The following is a 19,038-nucleotide window of genomic DNA, read 5'->3' on the forward strand; positions in this document are numbered from 1 at the left end:
GTATGGACTGCTGAACATAAGAAAAAGAGCACTGAACATGTGGCACTAAAGAGAACAGAATTTTTTTTTAATGGAGAGTCCCTGAATAAGCAACTGAAAAAGTAATAAATAGAGACACCACACTTTCTGACAGAAAGATGTCTGTATTTATTCTATTACTGTTCAAACCTATTATCTATATTGTTGGAACTCCTGAGATGGAACAGAACATGTGAAATCCTAAGCTCATATTCTAGTCTATGGAGCTCAATTAAATAGAAATCCTGGATGACAGGCAGAAGTCTCAAAATAATAGGACAGTTAAATTTCCTAAGGTCTTTATATGATAAAAAGGATCAGAAAAGAATTTTCTGCCATGGTGAAAAATAGTTCAGAATCAGCCACCTCTTCATTCAGGTGGAAAAGACTTAGAGTGGTTTCTTCCCCTCACTGTTGGAGGAAGTCTGTACTTTACATATCATGTATACCTGAATCAAGACATTAACACTGGGTTCATGCAGTGTATCAATTCTTATTTTCAGCTAAATACAATGTCTAGACCATATGTCATAAAACATAAAAATCAAACAAATAGAATGCACTTCAGTATGTGTTTACTATTGGGTGATGGTAATGTACTTTGTAGGTCATCAAAGTACTTATTTAAGAATAAATAACATATGGTTTGTGGAATTTCATAGATTATAAATAGGGGGGGCTAGATTGTCTCTGGTTTTGAGATCAACCAGTCATGTCAACATTCCACACAAACTTGCCCAGTTGAAATAGATACCTCACTGTCTCCTTCCTGTTCTTTCCCTGTTTTCCTCTTGCCTGTACAGAAGACTATACTATCTGATCACTATAAAAAACAGAGATAAAGTTGTCTAGAATGACACCAGTCCCATAATTTGACTGCAATATTGTGTCTTCAAGTCAACAAAAGATATATAGCTCAACAATATTTTACATTATCACTTTCTAGTTGTTAATATTACAGTATAGTCTTGCCTGGTTTTCTGCTGTGAGAAGTATAATGGCTATGCTGTCAATTTCAAGTAGCGTTTAGGTGTTTGAAAACAGATCCAGAGCAGCACTGATCTGCATCCCTGTCTGATTGCAGATATTGGGAAGCAGAAAGTTTGCAGTAAGAAGTTCAAGTGTTGGCACCCACTCACACATACAAAAAGTGTTGCCAGTGTACATCTACAGTCCTCTTTAGCCTTTGTCATGCAATTGTGCTAGGGCTGTGTCAAGGTCCAGAGAACAGAGACTAACAATATCTCTGTCCAGAGGAACAAGACCTGTTCTTATGGATTTCCGTGTTGTGAAATTAAGGTGCAAACATGACCACATATCACCACAGAACTATTTATTAAAGGATAAAGATGGGCAAAACAGGGGGAGAGAGAGATAAAGAGAACAATGGAGAAGAAGGGAAGAAGCAGGGAAGGAAAAGAGCTGGGATCATATTACCCTCAGTTGCAGATAGGGGGCAGAGAGAGATGGGTGCGTGGCTCAGGGATGATCTGTGGAGTTCATCAGGGGTTCTTGTGGTGGTAGTGCAGCTCTGGTAGTCTGGTGGTGGTGCACTTGGTGGTCTGGTGGAGGTCTGCTCTTGGTAGTCTGGTAGAAGTGCACACCTCATGGTCTGGTGGGAGTGCCACCCTTTGGCAGGCATTCCTCCTGCCTTTTACACAGTTTTCTGCTCGCTGTCCAGGTGTAGCTCCCCAGGAAACCTTCCTGTGTATCCTCATGCATTCGCAGGGGTCTGGCGCCACTGGGGAGAGGGCCTGTGCCCCCTCCCTGCCTGTACCTGTCCATACACTGAATACACAGAAGCCTTTTCTCTTCGGGGTAGCTGAGATAAGATGTATGCATCCTGGGCATTCCAGCCAGGCTGAGGTCCAGGAGTTTCCAAGGCATTATCTGTTGGTTTGCATCCCTGAGCTTCAGGCCAAGCAAATAGTCTGAGTCCCAGAAGTTAACAAAGGCAATCTTTATCTTTGCTGATTAGGGAGAGAAGATGCAATCTTTATCTTTGATGAACAAGAGAGAGGATTTAGACTCTCACAGGCTGAAATGTCTGTTGAGTGAGGGAGGCCCTTATAGCAGCTCTAAAAATCTTCATTCACTTGACAATTAAAGCATACTTGCATTTTTTTTCCAGAGCTTGTCATTCCAAGTTGGAGTGGATTGCTTTGTAAGTGTGGTGCTTACAGTTCTCAGAAGGCTGTACCAACAGTACTGTCATAATACTGCCTGCTAACTGTTTAAAGCACTATTGTTCAATCATTTATTACCAATTTAAGATAAATGTTGAGGCTATGAAACTGTGAAAAAATAGTACTTAAGATTACAAATGCACTGAAGGAATACGAAAGAAGAACAGAACTTGATCCTCCTTTCAATATCTTTTTTGATCAGGACCAACACACCTGAAACTTGTTGAATTATATCAGACTTTCCAGTCTTGAGACAGCAGATTTTTTAGCTTGATTCTGTTTCAGTAGGCAACTCAAAGGATTTGACTAGACATACATGGTCAAGCACATCTCTATGAAATATTCATAGTTTCATATAGCATTAATATCCTTCAGGGACAATATGAATAAAAATCAGTTATACACTTCAAAAGTGGTCAAAGAACAGATTCAGGGTAAAAAAAAAATGAGCTTTTTGGAGTTTTTGTGGCAGAGAAATCAACCTTGGTGTCAGTTGGGGTTTGGGTTTGTTTTTTTTTTCCGAGGCAGTAGTTTTAGCCATCAAATAACATCTGACTTTGTACATCTAATTTCATTCTGAGCAGTGTTCTTTTTAGGGGTTCTTATTTAATGTTCAGCAAGTAATTGAGCACATATCCCATTTAATATAAAGATTTAACATAAATCAAATTTACTTAACTGTATTTTTGTTAGTTTTTTTTTTTGTTCTTGCTCCCTGGCTGCTGTCACCTCTACTGCAATCTGAGACAGCAAAACAGAGCAGTAGATATGATGAGAGCAAGTGCAGAGCAATTAACAAGATATCTCCCTCTGCGTGCTGCAGGGATGTCATCCTTGAACAAAATTTTTCAAATAACAAATCTGTGTGGCAGAGAAGACTGGAGGAAGGTGATAATGTCATCCTTCTTTTAAGTCTGAGCACAGAGTCAGAATGGAGAAGTAAATTGGAAATACAGAGGAAAAATAGGCGTTAAGCATAAACAGCTGGAACACAAGAAAAGCCGATAAAACTAGAAAAAAAAATTATCCAAACCTCACAAATTGTTCAAGGCTCCATTAAAATTGCAAAGATTTGTGTCTCAAGAGTTGTCTTAATGTCATGAGGCTTTTCAAATTACTCAAAGTTTACAGAGGTTCTTGGGAGCCAGATGGAAAAACGGAGGAGAGCAGACAGGTTAAACAGAGTTATGCATACGATGTTCTGCTCCTTCGTCCTTTCCCCTCTGTTGAACAGGGAGGAAAAGGGGAAAAAGAGACTCGGTAGGAAAACTTGAACTGCATTTTGCTGCAGTGCAAACCAACCTTATCTGATCCTAGCAAACTTATGGCGTGTAAGGTAATGAATTTTCACTATTTTAGTAGCTTCTCTGTACAATGCTTTTAATGGGCTGCCCAGGGAGGTGGTGGAGGCACTGTCCCTAGAGGTCTTCAAGAAAAGACTGGATGAGGCACTTAGTGCCGTGGTCTAGTTGACTGGCTAGGTCTGGGTGGTAGCTTGGACTGGATAATCTTGGAGGTCTCTTCCAACCTGGTTGATTCTATGATTCTAATAAAAAGATACTTTTTCCAAAATAATATAAATTCACACATTAAAAATCAGTGTCAGTGTAGTAAGGAAAGAAAACAAAAATAATTGTAAAGCTTATGAAGATTATAGCAAGTCAGAGCAATTTTTTGCCTAATAAAGCATCTATTTTCTGTAACCCCATGTAGAATTTATGTGAGCTGTTTACTGCTGGGTTTTTCTGTAATACATAATGAATTTTGTTTTGCTGACTCTGTTGACTGTGCCCACAGTATAATTAGAGATTTTTTTTCTGCTGACTGAGTAGAAGAAAGTAGTATCTGGAATCACATATAGCTCTAAAGCAGAAGTGTAATCTGTACTCCTGCAGAGACCAGTTACAAAACTGATGAAGTTTATGGTTAGTAAACACTGGAGGTTTTGAGATGACACCTTCATAACGCAGTATGATGAGCTTACCAAATCAAAGCTGCATCAAAGAGATGCCAGGGGAAATCTTAAACTTCTATTCCCTTTCATCTTAGAAAGAAGATCTTGCTGAAGTAAGCATCAGTACACAACAGCCATCAACTTACCAGTGTGAATCTGAGGAATTCCAGAGTGGAAATGAAGGTTTATTGCAGTAAATTACAGGTATGGGATGCAATGGCCTTTTGAAACGATGATTGTTAGTAAAACTTTGCTAAACAACCAAAGAGTAAATATAGATGTAAAATCCCACTGAAAAGCTTGTACATGTGGGCATGCAATAGTGCTAATGTATGGGCAGAATTCTGAGCTGTGATAATTTCCTACTCCATATAATCTCCTAAACTATAAGAAGTAAAAGGGTTGAGAAAAAGCTTTTTTTCTTTTTTGTTTTTTTCCTATGAACTTTACTTCCCACTGACTTCACATAACAATACATTTAACTGTTCAGGAAGTTAATCTTTTAATCTGGACCAAACTGAGTAGATGAGATTCCTCATTTAATGAAATGTGAGGACTATCCTCCTAAGCAAGCAACGTCCCATAACAAAATGATTCCACTTCTGTTAATTTCATGGAGGAGGAACAACAAAGGGCATCCTCCAAATGGTCATGTATGTATACTCTATGTATTTTTTAATTCTATGACAACTTTTAAGAGGAAAAAAGCCTCCTGATCTATCTGGATCTTGGATAAACATACAGTTGAAGGGCATCTTCAAGGGCAGGCTATAGTTGAAGATTATTTCTTCTCTAACTCTACTAATGAATTTCACACTAAACTTGAGTCTTTAAGCAGTGTTAGTCACTGAAATGTACCTGAAGTCTGGTCTCTGTTCACCACTTAAAATAGAGTATTGATTTTGCCATTCCCAGTTCTGTTGCTCATTGTTTACCACAACTGCCCTTTCTCTATCTTCATTTCTCTTTAGTGTGTCCTTTTTTCCCCCCTACTCTATTCTGTAATCATCTGTCTTTCACATAAAGATTTTTGAGCATAATAGCAATATATTTTCTAGATACTAAAAAAGGGTCAACATTTTTCTTCCTGTTGCATCACTTGTCATGCAACTGTGAAGGAATGGATAAACCTGATAATTTCATCTCACACATCCCGAGAATTTCCACACAAAACCCCATATATTTCAGCACTTAAAAAATTCTTTGACCTCTGATCATTTACAGAGTTTGATACTGAGTACAACTTAGTAAAAGCTGTGAAAATACTGATTCTGAGTACAGTTAAAATGGATGATGAGATAATGGTTACTAAACAATATCTAGTGAAGAAAAATATACAGACTTGGACAAAACATATTCTTTTGACTTCTGTACAGGCTAGGAGTTTCGGTCAGTGATATCTTATTCTTGCACTGAATATCCAACATCTTGCAGATGCTAAATTCAAAATTGCGTTTAAAAGATTATTTGGTTTTGGTATTAAAAACAATGTTTAGTATTTTGCTCATGATGTGTTACCTCAGTACTTTCTAATACACACTGATTCTCCCCAGATGATGTGCAACCTAATACCATTTGCATCATACTGTTACTTTGCTGAATATCTTTCTCTAGAAGACCTTTAGGTTTATTCATTTAAATAGGGCAGAATACGAGCTAGATAAATTCCTGGGAAGCCATCCTCCTTGATTTTGCCTGAGGAATTTTAAGTGAAAATGGTTTTAGTCTAGCATTTAGGAAACTTGGCATTTTGGCTTTATGCAGTCCAAATCTGAACTGGGAATTAGAAAAATTAACTTCTAAGACCTGGATCCTCTGGCCTGCAATACTTTCTTTGTGTCATTTAGGGAACTCAGAGTGAACATTGCTTCTCTTGGGAAATTCTGGGTTTGTAAGATGAGACAGAGAGAAACAGACAGACGTGATGACTGGCGTAAAAAGTTGAATCATGTTTTATGCTTAGAGATCCTGTGAGAAGCCCGTTGCATGCATACATTGAGCTCCAGCCACAGGGGAATATTTTGGAGCTGTATACCTTTGTGCTGAATGACTGGAGAGTTGCCAATTAATGTGCCCGTTCTTCCCTACATTAAGCTCACAAAGCACATAAAGCTAAGATAGTCTGACAGAGAAACAAAGAAAAAACCTGCTCATCTTCAGGAGCAAAACAATTCCCTTCATGTGCCTTATAGAACATAGTCAGGATCTTCTCTTCAAGGTTTTAGAAGCATGACTGGCAAAATGCTGCTGAAACATCAATTCTACAAATGGCAGGAGCTCTGAACCTGTCTCCAGTTTTGCTTGACCAAATGGTCTTGCAATGCCTGGAATATGAGCTAACCTGCACTGTATGATGTGTCCCTCCTTATCTTAGATTTCCAGATATTAGGCAAACTTCAGATCTCCAGGCTTTGGTCAAGATTTTCCAAAGCTTTCACATTACATAAGCACAGGTTTCTGTGATAATGTGCAGTAGCCAAGTGATGCAATGTGTGATCTGATTTCATAGAAAAGATGCCCATTTTGATTCCACTCCTTTTCCTCTTTCTCTTTTGTTTTGTTGCTGCTGAAGCCACACTTGGTTAGGCACACAGAATACTTCAGCAAATGTCATAACTAAACTTTCAGCAAAGAATGCATCTCTCCGCAGCTGCTTGTGAGCAATCTATGTCACATGCAGCACGTTTTAATGCCTCTTTTTGTCTTTTTGTCAATGAAAATTGAATAGCAGAGAATTGTTAATGCAGGAGTTCATTCTCTTCAAAGCGTGTATAGATTTATCCAAATAATTCCTATTTATTCAAATGACAGTCCTCATGATTTCCTAAGGAAAGGTGTATTCTACTGTGAAATAGAACGTGTCTGAGACCTCGAGATACTTTAAATGTCACCAAGCACCAGACTAAGGTTTCAGGTGAAGAATTACGCCATTGACAGGGCCCTGGCCTGTCATTTACCTAGGAAAACACCATTAAAAAGCTATTGGATACGGCCTAAGAGGCTGCTGAACTTTATCAGTTGCACCTTATAATGCTGAGGTTACCTAAATAAAGGTACCAGAAATTTTAAATCACAAGACTTTGCCCAATAGAGAAAAAACAATTTTGTTGGGTACTTAGGGTGAGAATAGAGAAGAGACAGAGAGTCACAAATACCTTGAAAAGAAAGGTTAAGAAATGGGAAAAAGTGGTAAGGCATGCAGAAGTTGATAGAGTTGCCCATGAATATAGAGTCCTAGAACAGTTTGGGTTGGAAGGGAGCTCTTAAAAGTAATCTGATCCTGTCATGCCTGCAATGAGGAGAGACATTGCCAGCTAGACAAGGTTAAATATCTGCTGGGGAACCCTGTGCTTTAACATAACTGGAAAACTACAATAACCTAGATCTGTCATTTTGATCCCATGGCTAGTCATCTTGCATTTGTGGTCAGGAAGGTGAGTGAGGGGCAAAAAGGGAAGGCAAAAGAATAGACAGTCAGAGAGATGGTTCAAGCAACCTGCTATTAATGGCTCTGTGCACATTCCCAGCCTGGAAGCATCAGCAGTAACCCACTGCATCGCAACATTTGGTGTTTGCCCTTTGGCACCAGGGCTTGAGCATGAGTCAATGAGGAGGAGTCCCAGAGTCAGTGATAGTAAGTGTCAACAGCCAAGTCTTCCAGCATAGACAGGGCATATGTTCTGCCTTTCCTAACAGCTGGGGTATCAGGGGACCTACCACATGGGGTAGATATAATTCTGTGACTTATACAGAAGAGGTTATTAAGCTGAAATTAAGCTAGCAAATGAGTCTGCAGATATTTAAAAAGTGTAGGTTGAGGGGAAGCTGAAGTTCAAGGGTTACTTCTCTCTCAAACAAAATGAGCTTCTAAAAATACCAATGTCAAAATTAGTTTAATTCAATCTAACACTTGAGTGAGTATTTATTTTGAAACTGGAACCTGGATTTAGCTAATGACATTTGCTGATGTTTTATCAACCATTTTATCTTCCTTCTTACAGATTGCCTATCATGTCTTATATTTCCCCTTAAGACTTCAGTTACTCTGTTTCTAAAGGACAAAAATTGAATAAATATTCTGCAACCATCTATTGTTTGGGGTTTTTTTCATTTACATGGTATTTTAAAACTGTAAAATGTCAACAACAACAACAAAAAGTTGTTTAAAGTAGTGTAAAACACTATTCCCAGTGAAAATTCTGTGCGTGGGGAGTAGCCCATGGATAGCCATGTTGCATAACTAAAAGACCTAGAGCTCTATATCCTATTAATGTGAATTCAAGTTTCTTTGGTCCAAGATGCATATTGTGAGGTGTCTACACCTCACTTGGTGTAGGCTGTAAAGAGTAGATCCTAAATTGGGCAATACAGAGTATTTAATACCCATCATACTACAAAATCTTAATGAGGCTAGGAAATCATAGAAAGACAGAATGCACTGGGTTGGAAAGAACCTCTAAAGGTCATCTAGTCCAACTGTCCTGCATTAAGCAAGGATGTCCCCAACTAGATTAGTTTGCTCAGAGTCTCATCAGGCCTGACCTTGAATGTCTCCAGGGATGGGGCCTCCATTACCTGGGCAACTCGTTCCAGTGTTTCTACTATCCTCACAGTAAAGAATGTCTTCCTAACACCCAGTCTAAATCTGCCCTGATCTAGTTTAAAGTCATTGCCCCTAGTGCTATCGCTACAAGGCCTTGTAAACAGTCTCTCCCCAGGTTCCTTGGAGGCCCCTTCACATACTCAAAAGCTGCTATAAGGCCTCCCTTGGATGGCTTTTCTCCAGACCAACTAACCCCTCTCTCTTCTCAGTCTGTCTTTGTAGGAGAGGCGCTCCAGCCCTCAGATCACTTTTGTTGCCATCCACTGCACCCTCTCCATCAAGTCTGTGTGCTTCTTGTGTTGAGGGCCCCAGAGCTGGACGCAGTGCTCCAGGTGAGGTCTCACCACAGATCTACACATGTGCCAGAAAAGTTACCTATGGTCTTTACATTCTGCTACAGGATGTACCTAGGACTATTGCCATGATGGCAGAACTGTGGATTTTGTAACCCTTTTTTTCTGAGTATCAGCTGAGGTTCAACAGAAAGAATTGAAAGTAGGCATAGGAACCCGATAGTTAAAATACTCCTGTTTCTCTTGTACTATCAGCTCACTGAGGAGACAAAACATGATGGATTGCACCATTTACATTACACCAGCTACAGGCCAACACAACCCAGAGATATCACCGGGCTAGCTGGTGGCACAACAGGTGTCTATGCAGACATGACGCTCTCGCTGTGCCCTATGAAAGTGACAGCCTGCTCCTGACCACCATAATTAATAGAACTCAGACCTTTGAGGCATTCTACAGAGGAAAAAACCTACAGTTCAGACATCACTGTTTCAAAGCATAAGGCTGAAACGTGAGATGTCTCCTTTATGGATTCTTTTGCCAGACAGACTGAGGCAGGAAGTGTTCTTCTGTTAAACCTTTTAAAATCATTGTCTAAGCTGTTGCTCAGGACATAGTAATGAAATGAAACAGGAGATAATGATTAAATTGTGACATCTATATTATTCTGTTAATTGTATTATCACTAGTGAAAATCGTGGCTGAATGTACATATATGCAAAGTGAATGAGAAAACCCAGTGCAGATAAAGAATAATTTAGAGGTTTCTCTCTCTCTCTGTTTTTTTTTCCTTTTTCTTGAAAAGCTACATAACTGAGATGCTTCAATGAACTTCAGTTCTCACTCAGATTTACTCAGTATGTACAACTCAAGAATTGATTGATAGGCACAATTGTCAAGAGGCTTAGATCCTTGCTACTGGAAAGCTACAGATTTCTTAATTTCTGTGCTAAAAGTGAACAATGAAGCACAGTGCCTTTCCCGGAATCATAGAATCAGTCAGGGTTGGAAGAGACCACAAGAATCATCTACTTCCAATGCCCCTGCCATGGGCAGGGATACTCTACCCTAGATCAGGCTGGCCAGAGCCTCATCCAGCCTGGCATTAAATACCTCCAGGGATGGGGCCTCAACCACCTAACTGGGCAACCCATTCTAGGCTCTCATTACTCTCATGGTGGAGAACTTCATCTTCACGTCCAGTCTGAATCTACCCATCTCCAGCTTTGCTCTATTCCTCCTAGTCCAGTCACCACCTGAATCAAAACTAGTGGAATTCATTTAGACTATAAAAAAGACTTGCCACAGGTCTTTCTTAATTTTTCTTCTGTTGTTATTTTACTTATCCTCTGTTACTTTGTAATTGTGTGTCAAACAAAAGCATCTACCTTGCAAGTAACTTGTTCTTAGAAAAGACAACTTCTGTATTTGTGTAGACATGCAGGAAAATGTGTCTGCTCATTTCTAATAATTTAAAATGCCATAGAAGTAAAGAAAGTTGAACTGGATTTTAATTGAGCTGAATTTCACGGACTATTTCCATGTCAAATATGTCTTATTCTGCCCACAGAATGATATTCTATTTTTAACAAAACAGCACATTTGGTGCTATACAATTATTGCAGCACTTTCAAGATAGCAATATTTAAGTATTCCAAAAATTTAGACTATTGAGATAAGACAATTTATATTCTTCTTAGTTGGCATATAGTAAACCTCATGTCATTACTGAGTAAACCTAAATTGCTTTTCTAATAGTCTTCATAGTCTTTTCTGACATTCACAAGCACTGTAATTTGGAAGAGTTGTCTGCTTACTTAATACACCAAGTATAAATTACTGTTGATTGTTTCCTGGGACCATTCAGCTTCCATCACATTCATATGATACTGTGACATTCATTTGTTTTGGCATTTTTTGACATTCTTTTCTATTTTCTTTTCAAAGAATCTTAGGAGAAAAGAAGAGAAAAAAATGTTAACAGGGTGAAACCCCTTTTTTTTTTTCAACTGCACACAGGAGTAGTAGATAGATTGCTTTGCACTTTTTACTGTTCAGATATATACAAGGAGAAGGTACTGGATAATTAGGTATGTTATGGTCCATCTGCCTTTGGAGTTAAGGAATGTTCTTAATAAACCTCTGTCAGAGGTCGTATGGATGCATTAGATCTGTCTCAAAGAAAGAACACAGGTCTTTTGAAATATCTACATTTCACTTAACCTCACCCCCTTGTAAAAGTCCAGTCAAAACCACAATGTAAGATTGATTAAACCAAGCTCATGGAATGTTGAACTTGTATAAACAGGGTCCACTTATTCAGCTATCTAATTTCCTAAGGATAATGCATCACCAGCTTACAGAAACTCATGAGAAAGAAACATGCATGTGAATCCAAAAGACATTTGGAAACCTAATTTTAAGCATCTCCAGTTAATCATTACACAGCTTCTTTAAAGTTTTCAGAGAAATAATGAGCAAGAAGAGTTGAGGAAAGACTTTTGTAACTTGCCGACATTAGACCTTATGCTCTTGAAGAAGATCTTCTGTTCAGGCTGCTGCTATATGCAGAGGTGTAGAACCTAGGAAGGCAGGAGAAAAGCAAAAAGCAGGTTCTTAACTTAGATTTCTGAATCCTGAGGATTTGCTATAGTTTCTGAGCTAGAGCTCAACTTTGCATTTGGTTTAAGCCCTAATAATTCAACGTATGTTTTTTTTCCAATTATCATTTCACAGTATTTATCAGTGGAGTGATATGAGTAGAAAAATTAACTACTGCCAGTGTGCAAAGCAGCAAAACTGTAATTACCTGAGCAGTTTTTCACAATGTGTTTGGCCAGTAATTTACTCAGCCAAACTGTGAGCAAGACCTGTTATTGATCTGTCCTCTGATGATAAAAAACTAAGCTGGATGCAAAAGAAGAAGGAGGTATTTGTTTCACCCTGGAAATCAGAAATCTTAGACCTAAGCCATTTCTCTTGTCCTAGGCTTGGCCATAGTTCTCACAAGCTCCCCACATAAATCTCACCTTCTACACTACCTGTACAGTATGTCTGGCTGAGATTAGGGAAATCATGTATTTAGATCCTTCAAATAGATATTTATGTCATCATTGACCTGTTGTTATACATGATGAACCATCCATCTTGACGTTTGACATAGACAGTTTCACTGTGAATTTTACATCTGTGATTTAAATCTGTAAGGTATTCCTGTTTATTTGCTTTGTTAGTCCAATGTGTATTTACATATCTAGAAGCTATAACATGAACTTCACAGAATTAACCAGATTGGAAAAGACCTTTGAGATCAAGTCCACCCTATCACCTAACACCTTCTGATTAACTAAACCATGGCACCAAGTGCCTCATCCAGTCTCCTTTTAAACATCTCCAGGGATGGTGACTCCACCACCTCCCCATGCAGCCCATTCCAATGCCAATCTTCTCTTGTTGTGAAGAACTTCTTCCTAACATCCAGCCTAAACCTGCCCTGGTGCAGCTTGAGGTTGTGGCCCCTCCTTCTATCCCTGGGTGCCTGGGAGAAGAAACCAACCCCACCTGGCTACAATCTCCCTTCAGGAAGTTGTAGAGAGCAATGAGATCTCCCCTGAGCCTCCTCTTCTCCAGTCTGAACACCCCCAAATCCCTCAGTCTTTCCTCACAGGGCTGTGCCCCACTACATCAGACAGCTCCAATGTTCTCTGCAGCTATTTCTTCCTGCATATAGCCCATAGCTAACAAACTAGAGTCTTAGAAAATAGTTTTCCTGTTCTACAGGTGTTGGAAATTGAATGTGTCTCTTATTTCCCTTCACATTGGACAAGAGGAAAATACAATAAAGATCTCACTTGCTAAAGGTAATTCAGTCCTGTAACTTCAAGAAAGCTGGAAGTAAATATGTGATTATTGAAAGATTGACTATAAAGGTTGGTTGGCTGAAAAATAATTCTGATAATAATAAACCTCTATACTAAGTAGGATAGCCTCATTTATGAGCAAATAAATCTAATTGAGGTCTTCTAACCCTGTATAGAAGATATAACACTAATACAAACACTAAAATTATACCCTGATTTAATTTACTAGTTATTGTAAAGAAGTGATCTCAGCATACACAGATCAGAGAGTACCACACATCCTTTTTTGGTTTATATTGCTGTGTCTCCAGCAATATAAATTCTTTTCTGTATTCAGTGGCAATAAATATGAACCTTCAATTTAATCTCTGTATTTGTCCAAGTAGCTTGTTTATAACAAGATTCTTTTTTGCTAGCTCTTTTTCTTTAAATTCTTCTTTTCCCATATTTTCCTGGTCGGTCTTTCTTCCATTCTGCCATACTTTAACTCTGCTAATTTGAAATCCTCTTATGCATAGTGTTTAATTTCCTACTCCAATTTCTTCCATCTTTCTTTATGTACTTTTTTCCTCATTTTATAGATTATGGAAACCTTTCTGCTTCCTACTTAATCTACATTTATTCTGTGTATTTAGATTTAAATAGCTTCTCATAACTCCCTCCTCCTTTCCCATCTCAGGACCTTTCTCTTCTGTTTCCTCCATCAAAATCCTTCAACAAGGAAAAAGAAACTCATTATTTTTAACTCTTTTAATTCATTCAACTGTCAATTGCTTCAACTAAGCTTTGACTAGTAGATTCTCAAATGTTTTGTTCACTCTGACTTAGAATTTCCCAAGTGGATGAGTCTCTTTCATTCCGCTGGGACAATGATTCCTAGGATGATAAATGTCCATTATGTTCATGGTTGTCTTTCAGTCTTTTGCTGATGTTACAATAAAGAAAAACCTTTATAGAATTTTTCTGAGACCTTTTCTCTTGAAAGACTGACTTTGTTCATACCTGCTAAGCATGCTCTTTCATTTAGTGTGCCTTGTGGGCAAATTTGATGTCCAAACTCCAAGAAAGTTCAAATAATGGTAGACCTGACCATGCAAAATAATCTTCCCTGAACTTGAAAGTCTGTTCGAAGGAGAGTGAAGTGGAGACTGACCTATTCCTATTGCAGTGTCTTGCATCTAAAAAAGGTCTATTACAATTCATGCTCTTTCTGATTTCACCCTAATGTCCCAGTCTTATTTGTACTTTGGCATTTCCTCAACACATGATCCAAATTCATGACACACTCAACTTCTGCATCCTCTAATACCTTTCCTCTGATTCACTGAGTAAGATTCCATGCATTAAGAGGAAAAAAATAGTTTATTAACATGCTTAAATCAGTGAGATGGAGACAACAGAGACAACTCAGTGATAGGTATCTGTAATGTATGTTAATGTGTTATTACTTTTGTTGGAGAAACAGATGTCAAGGAGAAAAAAACCAAACCCAAAACCAAACAGTGTAGCCATTCAGGAAAATGGTGTCTGTACTTTGTATAAAGGGCAGCAAATGACACAGAGCATAGGGAAGAAAAAGAAAAGCCTTCTGCAGCTGTGTGTCCAAAAACACTAATAGCTTAATTGCTGAACCAGAAACATTCAGAAGGTTGAAGAAAATTAAGAGCTTGTTCTACCTCACATGCTTCTCTTTACACAGGCTTCTATAAGTCAGTCAGGACTAGGGCATGGCTGATGCTCATGACTCCCCTAGTCAAGTTACTACAAATGCCTGTAGCACTAATAACATTCACTGCCATGGTCTTTTAGAAATCATAGCAATATTGATTTTCAGAAAGCCCTGCATTTATAAATACATTTATATTATATCTGCCTTTCCACTGCAACAAAGGCATGATAAAAGTAATGTTACCTCTTAGAAATGATTCTTTTAAAAATGAATTTTAAAAAAAATATTTTAATTTTAATGATGAAACAGTCAAAAAAAAAAAAAAAAAAAAAAAAGGAAGATATTCTTTTCAAAGAAAGGCTGCTGATGCTATATTCTGTCATTTTCCACTGCCATATTCACCAAAAGAAGTTCTGATGACTCAAGAGTATATTATTAAGCTTCAGAACAAAACATTTTATTTTCTCTTATGCTAGGGTAGACATACAATCTACCCATCACACACACTGATTTTGCATATTAACTGTGCATGCAGTTACTATCTCCCCACAGATGCCTTCTCAGGGCTGAACCAGACAAAGCCAGGGCAAAGTGCTGAAATACAAACTTGCTTATGCAAGTTCATGGAAAAGTGGCTGCTTGCTACAGGTGAACACATGGCCCCATCCTGTAGGCAAGCTCCAATTTATTAGCATATGTTTACATGATCTACTTCCCTTTCCACATCTTATGTGATTTCACACTTGTCTGTTTATTACACTCGCTCCTCCTCTCACTCTCATAGGTGGCATTCTTGGCCTGCTTTTCATGCACTGCTGTGATAGAGTTTTAGGGTATTGCTGCACTTTCTGATGAAATCTGAAGGTCAGCTTGACCTATAGAGCAGAGCAGCCTGTACAGACACATTGCTTGACCTATTTCGTGCAAAGAGTTACAAAGCAAAATTTTCCAGCCCATCACTTTTTCACCTCCCTCCTTTAACCTCATAGATCCATTTTTTTTGTCTCCTACCTGTTGACCATTCCTACGCCAAACGGAAGCATAACACTGTTGACTCAAGTTACCTCATACAGGTCAAGTGAGGTAGCTTGCATTTTGTCAAGTACACATTCTTATTTTCACTTTAAGCATGACATTCAAGTCGAGGTAATAATTTCTTGGCTTTGATTGGATCACCACACAGCACAATCACAGCTCTGACAAAATGCTTTGACTCATTTTATCATCTTCCAGAATATTTCCCCAGGCCATGGTGACACAAGTGAAGTGCCTGCAGATAGTTCTGTGAGACGAGATCTATCATCTCATGACCTAGCAACAGCAATTCAAAACCTTTGAATTTCTAGGTGTTGAAATATTTGATAATGAAGAATTTAAAATAATTTAACCTAAGGAAAAAAAAAAAAGGACTCTGACTACTATAACTGATTTTTAAAAAAATTCCACTTGCCCTATATTCTCCCATAAGTCAGATTGCTTTTGTAATGAAATCAGGATTTGGGCTGTAAGGAGATGAAAAGGAAAGATAGAGAACATATTTCCTTTAGATTAGGGAGTCCTGTGTTAATTTGACTAAACTGAACTTTTCTGGTTTTGCTTTTTGTTGTAAGAAATAAGAAATCTTATTCCTCTAACAAACCATTGCTTAAAAAAAAACACTAGGTATTTGTCATGCTTCCCTGCTCAGGAGTTTGCTGAAGAACAGGAAAAAAACCCTCTTACAATTCTGTCATTGTCAGTATGTAGGAAAGGTGTGGCTCATGAGCTTTAGAGACAGGATTGTATTTATGCTACTGCATAATGCCCACTAGCAGTGTGCAAATCAAACATGACATGGTAGTTTTGAGTAGTTTTAATTGATTGCAATTTATTAATCAACTTGTGATTCATATCTAGTACTACTTCCAGGATCTGGAGAGAGACTTTTTGCAAAGGGGCAATGACTTCAAAATGGAAGAAGTTGGATTTGGATTACACATTAGGAAGAAATTCTTCACCATGAGGGTGGAACAAGTTGTCCAAAGCAATTGTGAAAGTGGAAAAAGTCAGGTGGGATGGGGCCTTGAGCAATCTGGAGGTATTCTTCCCCTGTACTCAGCACTGGTCAGACCACACCTTGAGTACTGTGTCCAGTTCTGGGCCCCTCAATTCAAGAGAAATGTTGAGGTGCTGGAACATGTCCAGAGAAGGGCAACAAACCTGGTGAGGGGCCTGGAGCACAAATCCTATGAGGAGAGGTTGAGGGAGCTGGGCCTGTTTAGCCTGGAGAAGAGGAGGCTCAGGGGTGATCTTATTACTGTCTACAACTACCTGAAGGGGCATTGTAGCCAGGTGGGGGGTGGCCTCTTCTCCCAGGCAACCAGCAATAGAACAAGGGGACACAGTCTCAAGTTGTGCCAGGGTAGGTATAGGCTGGATGTTAGGAAGAAGTTCTTCACAGAGAGAGTGATTTCCCATTGGAATGGGCTGCCCAGGGAGGTGGTGGAGGCACCGTCCATGGGGGTCTTCAAGAAAAGCCTGGATGAGGCACTTAGTGCCATGGTCTAGTTGATTGGATAGGGCTGGGTGATAGGTTGGACTGGATGATCTTGGAGGTCTCTTCCAACCTGGTTGATTCTATGATTCTATGCCTGCCCATGGCAGTGGTATTGGATCTGGATGACCTTAAGTTCCTTTCCAACCACAGCCATTTTATGATGCAGTGATCTCATCCCTCACATTCCTTGCTGAATTTAAAATAAATGCTATTTTTCAGGTCAAGTTTTGCCCACATCAGTATTTACTTATTCTTTTCCAGTACTTTTAAGACGTTGGTCTTTTCTTGTGAATCTTCTGGATCTTATATGAGAGATAATATTCATCTGAGCTCTGATGTAGTATTTGCTGCATACTTTTCTATAACACCCTGCTTATTCTTCTTAGCTTTGTTCTTTAACCTTCCGTTCCATATGAGGTGTGCTATACCTCCCACACTCAATAGTCTCTGATGATAGTTTGTTTTTCAATATCTTTAAACCCATCTTGACACATATTCAATCTACTTACACTTATTACTTGATGACAAAAATGTTGTTCTAGCCGTACAATAATTTCTTTTCTGGTATGACTAAATATAATTTATTTTGACTCATCAACTAGGCCCTGCATACTCTACTAATTCAGTCTGTTTAAACAGTGGGTAGGGGTAAACTAAATAACAGCTGTAAGTTTAGGATGAAATCAGATATGATAAATGAAGGAAAGGAATGTATAATAATATGCTTTGTGCAAATCAGATCAAAGTCAGATGTTATTTATTCTCTCATTTCCCCTTGTACACGCTGTTGCAGGAAGGAACAATCTGCTGTGTCTACAAATCCGCAGATTAATTTATTCCTGAAACTAGATCTGACCTGGTAGTTTCAAGGTAGTTTGAATATTTCATTTTGCCTAATGATGACTAATCTTTACATGCTCAGCTTCAGCCAATCCGTCTTAGCTTGTGTTTTCTGATAACAACTTTCCTTTTTCATTTAAGACAAACATAAAGGAAAGGATTTTAATTGCAGAACCTGTGATATAGGCAGAATCCTCATGCACGCTGCCCCCTAAAAAGGTTTGTTTATGGCATAAGAAATTTTCTTTAAACATACATTTTTGGACTAAAAGTATGCAGCATCTCTTGAGTGTGTTACTTAGACTATATTGGAATGAGGCTAGTTTTCACTTCCATGAAATCATGAGGCAGTGGAAGCACCACCAACATCCATAATTTTCAGGAGTAGTTAATATCTCCACAAATGGATGCTCTACGTGTGAGTGGTTCTAACAGCTACTTTATGAACAAACAATTGCTGTCAAATCTGCCAATAACTGCACTCTGCCACAGCAGCACTTCATGATTCACACCCAGAATGTTATTCTGAACTAGTAACAATCCATTGCTTGTCTCAGGCTAGCTATTGATTATTGATCCAATTCTGAAGCCTTGAGAAAAAAAACAGAGAAAAACACTAAGCAAAAAGAGTTTTTAAGTTCTCCAACTTCAACAACTTGCATTAATTTCACCACTATAGAAAAATAATTTAGAGATAATACATCACCTTGGCAGGTGGATGTTTTACAGAGGCAGTTATGCACCTTCCCTCAGACTGTAAAGCACAGAGCTATGTAGGAGGATCCTCCCTGCACTAAGCATGCTGTCTGCCACATGCCATGAAGCTCACAAAATGTGTCAGTGTGGGATGGCTGTGGAAGAGAGGTGTCAGAACACTTGATACTATCTAGATTCAAGTAGCATTACAGTGGAGTCAGTAATGCTGTGAAACGTTGCTGTGTCCATACTGCGTAACTTAAAATCAACAGTATTGACATTTCTGCGATGAGATAACCTCACGGCAGATACACAGAAGCTGAGTCAAAGAGCACCCTCAACGCAGTGCTAACATGTCTTCTAAAACAATAAATCTTTCTTT

General features: G+C 38.6%; 1 long non-coding RNA gene across 1 annotated transcript in view; it reads left to right on the forward strand.

The window, feature by feature from the left end:
- Positions 1 to 19,038, forward strand: part of LOC135181414 (uncharacterized) — a 182,316-nt gene that overhangs the window by 39,628 nt on the left and 123,650 nt on the right. The window contains exons 3-4 of the long non-coding RNA XR_010304868.1: positions 4,254 to 4,362; positions 8,971 to 9,093. This is a non-coding gene — a long non-coding RNA (uncharacterized LOC135181414). The remainder of the gene's footprint in view (positions 1 to 4,253; positions 4,363 to 8,970; positions 9,094 to 19,038) is intronic.

This window comes from Pogoniulus pusillus, chromosome 14 (genome assembly GCF_015220805.1).
Source record: "Pogoniulus pusillus isolate bPogPus1 chromosome 14, bPogPus1.pri, whole genome shotgun sequence".
Taxonomy (NCBI): domain Eukaryota; kingdom Metazoa; phylum Chordata; class Aves; order Piciformes; family Lybiidae; genus Pogoniulus; species Pogoniulus pusillus.